We start from the raw sequence: 7,453 nt of genomic DNA on the forward strand, positions 1-7,453 counted from the left end.
ACTTATTTCTTGCTATCCATTCTGAAATTAACTGCAGCTCTTTAAGGGTTGCAGTCATTTCAGTCGCTATAGTAGCTGACGTGTATAGTGTTGAGTCATCCGCATACATAGACACACTGGCTTTACCCAAAGCTAATGGCATGTCGCTAATAAAGATTGAAAAAAGTAAGGGACCTAAACAGCTGCCCTGAGGAATTCCTCAATTTACCTGGATTATGTTGGAGAGGCTTCTATTAAAGAACACCCTCTGTGTTCTGTTAGACAGGTAACTCTTTATTCAAAATATAGCAAGGTTTTCCAGCAGTAGGCTATGATCGATAATGTCAAAAGCCACAATGAAGTCTAACAAAATGGGTCTGCAGGTACCCTAGTGGTTAGATCGTTGGGCCAGTAACCGAAAGGTTGCTGGATCGAATCCCCGAGCTGACAAGGTAAAAAATCTGTCGTTCTGCCCCTGAACAAGACAGTTAACCCACTGTTACCCAGTAGGCCGTCATTGTAAATAAGAATTTGTTCTTAACTGACTTGCCTAGTTAAATAACGTCAAATAAAAAAAACAGGTAGGATTGTATCTCTGCAGAGGGTTAGGGCCATGCAATCCTCTCATAGTCCTGACCTCTGACCATTGTAGTTCCTGACCTTCTCTTTGTTGTAGTTACTAACCTCTGACCTTCTATTCGTTGTAGTTCCTAGCCTCTGACCTTCTCTACATTGCAGTTCCTAACCTCTGACCTTCTCTTCGTTGTAGTTCCAAGCCTCTGACCTTCTCTACATTGTAGTTCCTAACCTCTGACCTTCTCTTCGTTGTAGTTCCTAACCTCTGACCTTCTCTTCGTTGTAGTTCCATGGGACAGATATTTGCCTGCATAACAAACGACTCCATCAACTCCCTCTGGAATTCATGTCAGTCAGGTAGTTGTGAATAACAACTAAATGGAAAATGTAGAAGATATCCAATTAAAATGGTGAATTCTGCAGTGTTCCTTTGCAGATGAGTGGTCAGGGAGCTGTGAATGCAGGATATTAAAGTAATGACCCTGTATGACTAAAATTCAAAAGGTGACCGCTAACAACCTCAATAAATGGTTATGTCGATCATCAGGATAATGCACTGTATGCAAGTAACATCTTTTCACATTGAGAGGATAATGTGACACACAGACGAAGACATTCCTCTATTTGTTTGCTCGTTTTTCTTCTCACAGCAGGAGACACGAGTGAAATTCTCCTTAATCCTATTTGACCCCATGTAAAGTCATTCTATTTATATGCTTGACCCACCCACTTCTGTCTGGCATAACCTTGACACCTAAAACCCCAAAGTCAAACAGGTTCATCCATTTGAATTCAGGTGAAAGCCACATTGATGTTGATTCTCTACTGTCCAGAGGCTTAACTCTACCTGCAACACAGCCCAACCTCACTGTAACCACTGGCCATTCAGAAACACAAACACACACACACAATTTTCTCCATGTCTCATATGACTTACAGTGAGACTGTGGTTTAGTAGTGTCAACATGTGGCTGCCAAAGTGGCTTTAAAAAAAGTAAACATCAATTTTTCTCTCTCTGTCCATCCATTTTCTCTCAGACACCCTCCCTCCACAGTGTCTTAAGTTTTTGACACATTCCACGCTCACCTCCTAACCGCTCTCTCTCTCCATATCTAGCCTGAATACTCAGACACTCCATCTCACTCTCCCTTTCTCTTTCTCTATTTCTCTCTTTCAAAATTGTTCTTCTCTATTCCTCGCTAACACCTCAATTTATATGCACTGGTTATATGCATGTGGTTTCGCGTAACTCACTTCCCAAGTCATTAAATTTCTCTAGCTAAACTATCACTTGGCTGTCGACTGAGTAGTTAAATAGAACAATCAAACATCTCACTTATGGGATTTTTCACAAGGTCTCCTCTTGTGTCCTGAATACATAACACGTGTATTTTACACAGAAGTGAAACACAAGTGGAAAGAAAAAACTCCAGAGTTTTAGCTTACTGAGTAGGGCTATGAGGAACAAAAGGGTTAGGGTTAGTCTCCATGCTCTCCTGTGGTTCCTGCAACAGTCTCCATGCTACCCTGTGGTTCCTGCAACAGCCTCCATGCTACCCTGTGGTCCCTGCAACAGCCTCCATGCTCTCCTGTGGTTCCTGCAACAGCCTCCATTCTACCCTGTGGTTCCTGCAACAGTCTCCATACTACCCTGTGGTCCCTGCAACAGCCTCCAGGCTCTCCTGTGGTTCCTGCAACAGTCTCCATGCTACCCTGTGGTTCCTGCAACAGTCTCCATGCTACCCTGTGGTTCCTGCAACAGCCTCCATGCTACCCTGTGGTCCCTGCAACAGCCTCCATGCTACCCTGTGGTTCCTGCAACAGTCTCCATGCTCTCCTGTGGTTCCTGCAACAGCCTCCATGCTACCCTGTGGTTCCTGCAACAGTCTCCATGCTACCCTGTGATTCCTGCAACAGCCTCCATTCTACCCTGTGTTCCCTGCAACAGTCTCCATGCTACCATGTGGTTCCTGCAACAGCCTCCATGCTCTCCTGTGTTCCCTGCAACAGTCTCCATTCTACCCTGTGGTGCCTGCAACAGCCTCCAGGCTCTCCTGTGGTTCCTGCAACAGTCTCCATGCTACCCTGTGGTTCCTGCAACAGCCTCCAATAGGCTACTGTAAGTGGAATGCTGTTCAGCCGGTGTGAGGTGGTCTGGCTGTCTAGAACCCCTGAGGCTTCCTGCCAGTTGCAAGAAGGTCCTTCCCACAGTCAAAACAGTATGCTCCGTCCACACATAACAGTATGCTCCGTCCAGCCATAACAGTATCCAGTCTGTATTCACTCACTGTCATAACATTACCTATTTAGCTGAATCATTACAAATATAGGTACAACACTGGGATGTTAGCCAGAGCAGCAATATAAACTCTGGCCCGGTGCAATAGTACCTCTGCATTGCATTCAGCTGACTTTAAAAGCATTGATCTACTCTTTTGGACGAAACCACCGATTTACACATCTACCAGCAAGCCCATCTATAAACACACGCATTGATTCATTCAGGCATTACCACAGACCCACATCGCACCATCCCGGTTCACCACAGACCATCTGTCAACTACAACCACAAAAACACACGAGCAACAAGAGATCTTAAAAGAGATTGAAACAAACACTGTCGATCTCGTCCTGAGACTTTGTAGCTTTTCTGCTGCGGCGTCTGAAGAAGTTTTCAGAGTGAACTTCTGGCAAGAAGAGCCTCTGAGAAGAGAAGACCTGAGCAGAGAAGATTACTTTAAGTTGTGTTGAGGTGGTGTGCTGCAGAAGCAGTGAGTTGTGTTGAGGTGGTGTGCTGCAGAAGGCTGTGATTTGTGTTGAGGTGGTGTGCTGCAGTAGGCTGTAAGTTTGGTCGGGGACTCGGGGTAAGACAAAGGACAACATTTCCATTCTGTTGCAATCGCATGAGAGGAGGAAATATATGATATATTGTAGCTAGCAGAAGATGAAGAGTTCAGTAAGGTCTGGAGAGGTGAGAGAGAGAGGGGGGGGCAGAGAGAGGGAAGAGGAGGAGAGAGTGAGAGAGGGGGGGGGGCGGAGAGAGGGAAGAGGAGGAGAGAGGGAAGAGGAGGATGAGAGAGAGAGCAAGAGGGGGCAGAGAGAGGGAAGAGGAGGAGAGAGCGAAAGAGAGAGCGAGAGCGGGGGGCAGAGAGAGGGAAGAGGATGAGAGAGAGAGAGAGTTTGTACATTTCCTCAGTGAAAGCAATGTACTGAGCAAATGTCAAATTGGCTTTTTACCAAATTATCGTACTACAGACCACATATTCACCCTGCACACCCTAATTGACAAACAAACAAACCAAAACAAAGGCAAAGTCGTCTTATGATTTGTTGATTTCAAAAAAGCCTTCAACTCAATTTGGCATGAGGGTCTGCTTTACAAATTGATGTAAAGTGGTGTTGGGGGAAAAACATACGACATTATAAAATCCACGTACACAAACAAGTATGCGGTTAAAATGGGCAAATAAACACACATTTCTTTCCACTTGGCTGTGGGGTGAGACAGGGATGCAGCTTAAGCCCAACCTTCTTCAACATATATATCAACGAATTGGTGAGGGCACTAGAACAGTCTGCAGCACCCGGCCTCACCCTACTAGAATCTGAAGTCAAATGTCTACTGTTTACTGATGATCTGGTGCTTCTGTCACCAACCAAGGAGGGCCTATAGTAGCACCTAGATCTTCTGCACAGATTCTGCCAGACCTGGGCCCTGACAGTAAATCGCAGTATGTAACGCCCTGGCCATAGAGAGGGTTTTTTGTTCTGTATTTTTGGTTAGGCCAGGGTGTGACATGGGTGGGCGTTCTAGGTTTCTTTTTCTATGTTGGTGGTTTTCTTTGTTTCGGCCGTGTATGGCTCTCAATCAGGAACAGGTGTAGATCGTTGTTGCTGATTGAGAGTCATACATAGGCAGCCTGTTTTTCCTTTGTGGTTTGTGGGTGAATGTTTTCTGTCTAGTGCTTTGTTATTCCTGACAGAATTGTTTGGCTATCATTTTCGTGTTTTCTTTTGCAAGTGTTCATTCGGTCATTAAAATAATTTAAGATGAACACATCCTCCGCTGCACCTTGGTCTCATTCTGACGACGGCCGTTACAGATTCACCCACCAACAACGGACCAAGCAGCGGAGGAAGGAGCAGCACCAGGAGAGGAGCTATCTGGAATCGTGGACATGGGAGGAAATACTGGATGGGCCAGGACCATGGGCTCAAGCTGGGGAGTATCGCCGCCCGCAGTGGGAGATCGAGGCAGCGAGAGCGGAGAGGCGATGGTATGAGGCAAGGGAGCGCAACAGGCACGAGAGGCAGCCCCCCCAAAAAATGGGGGGGGGGGGGCACACGGGGAGTGTGGCAGAGCCAGGATTGAATTCTGGGCCAACTCCCCGTGCTTACCGGAAGCAGCGTGGTACTGGTCAGGCACCGTGTTATGCTGTGAAGAGCACGGTGTCTCCAGTGCGCACTCATAGCCCGGTGCGCTATAGGCCAGCCCCCCACAAGTGCCATGCGAGTGTGGGCATCGAGCCAGGACGGATTGTGCCAGCTCAGCGCGTCTGGTCTCCAGTGCGCTGTTTCGGTCCAGGCTATCCTGCGCCGGCACTGCACACTGTGTCTCCGGGGCGCTGGGAGGGTTCAGTTCGTCCTATGCCTGCGCTCCGCCCGTGCCGGGCAAGAGTGGGCATTCAGCCTGGAGTATGGGTGGCAAGCCTACGCACCAGAACTCCAGTGCTCCCCCACAGCCCGGTTTATCCTGTGCCTCCTCCTCGGACCAGGCCTCCAGTGGGTCTCTCCAGCCTGGTCTATCCTGTGCCTCCTCCCAGGACCAGGCCTCCAGGGTGTCTCTCCAGCCTGGTCTAGCCTGTGCCTCCTCCCAGGACCAGGCCTCCAGTGGGTCTCCCCATCCTGGTACATCCTGTGCCTCCTCTTCGGACCAGGCCTCCTGTGGGTCTCCCCAGCCTGGTGAGTCCTGTGCCTGCGCCCAGAGCCAGGCCTCCTGCATGTCTCCCCAGCCTGGTGAATCCTGGGCCAGAGCTGCAGAGCCGCCCGCCAGTCCGGAGCTGCCAGAGCCGCCCGCCTGTCCGGAGCCGCCAGAGCCACCAGCCTGTCCGGAGCCGCCAGACCCGCCCGCCAGCCGGGTGCAGCCAGGGTCGCCCGCCAGTCCTCCGGCGCAGCCAGGGACGCCACCTAAGTGGGCTAAGCCGAGGGTGGAGCGGGGTCCACGTCCTGCACCAGAGCCGCCGCCGTAGGAAGGCCCACCCGGACCCTCCCCTTTAGAGTCAGGTTTTGCGGCCGGAGTCCGCACCTTTGGGGGGGGTACATTTTACATTTACGTCATTTAGCAGACGCTCTTATCCAGACCAAGTTACAAATTGGTGCATTCACCTTATGATATCCAGTGGAACAACCACTTTACAATAGTACATCTATATCTTTTTGGGGGGGAAGGGTGGGGGGTTAGAAGGATTACTTTATCCTATCCCAGGTATTCCTTAAAGAGGTGGGGTTTCAGGTGTCTCCGGAAGGTGGTGATTGACTCCGCTGTCCTGGCGTCGTGAGGGAGCTTGTTCCACCATTGGGGTGCCAGAGCAGCGAACAGTTTTGACTGGGCTGAGCGGAGCTGTGCTTCCGCAGAGGTAGGGAGGCGAGCAGGCCAGAGGTGGATGAACGCAGTGCCCTTCTTTGGGTGTAGGGACTGATCAGAGCCTGAAGGTACGGAGGTGCCGTTCCCCTCACAGCTCCGTAGGCAAGCACCATGGTCTTGTAGCAGATGCGAGCTTGAACTGGAAGCCAGTGGAGTGTGCGGAGGAGCGGGGTGACGTGAGAGAACTTGGGAAGGTTGAACACCAGACGGGCTGCGGCGTTCTGGATGAGTTGTAGGGGTTTGATGGCACAGGCAGGGAGCCCCGCCAACAGCGAGTTGCAGTAATCCAGACGGGAGATGACAAGTGCTGGGATTAGGACCTGCGCCGCTTCCTGTGTGAGGCAGGGTCGTACTCTGCGAATGTTGTAGAGCATGAACCTACAGGATCGGGTCACCGCCTTGATGTTAGCGGAGAACGACAGGGTGTTGTCCAGGGTCACGCCAAGGCTCTTAGCACTCTGGGAGGAGGACACAATGGAGTTGTCAACCGTGATGGTGAGATCATGGAACGGGCAGTCCTTCCCCGGGAGGAAGAGCAGCTCTGTCTTTCCGAGGTTCAGCTTGAGGTGGTGATCCGTCATCCACACTGATATGTCTGCCAGACATGCAGAGATGCGATTCGCCACCTGGTTATCAGAAGGGGGAAAGGAGAAGATTAATTGTGTGTCGTCTGCGTAGCAATGATAGGAGAGACCATGTGAGGATATGACAGAGCCAAGTGACTTGGTGTATAGCGAGAATAGGAGAGGGCCTAGAACCAAGCCCTGGGGGACACCAGTGGTGAGAGCACGTGGTGCGGAGACGGATTCTCGCCATGCCACATGGTAGGAGCGACCTGTCAGGTAGGATGCAATCCAAGAGTGAGCCGCACCGGAGATGCCCAACTCGGAGAGGGTGGAGAGGAGGATCTGTTGCTTCACAGTATCAAAGGCAGCAGATAGGTCTAGAAGGATGAGAGCAGAGGAGAGAGAGTTAGCTTTAGCAGTGCAGAGAGCCTCCGTGACACAGAGAAAAGCAGTCTCAGTTGAATGACCAGTCTTGAAACCTGACTGATTTGGATCAAGAAGGTCATTCTGAGAGAGATAGCAGGAGAGCTGGCCAAGGACGGCACGCTCAAGAGTTTTGGAGAGGAAAGAAATTTCATCTGGAGAGAAAGGGGAGAAAGAGGTCAAAGCATAGGGTAGGGCAACGTGAGCAGGACCAGCGGTGTCGTTTGACTTAACAAACGAGGATCGAATGTCGTCAACCTTCTT

The sequence above is a fragment of the Salmo salar genome, chromosome 10, assembly GCF_965601325.2.
Source record: "Salmo salar chromosome 10, fSalSal1, whole genome shotgun sequence".
Taxonomy (NCBI): domain Eukaryota; kingdom Metazoa; phylum Chordata; class Actinopteri; order Salmoniformes; family Salmonidae; genus Salmo; species Salmo salar.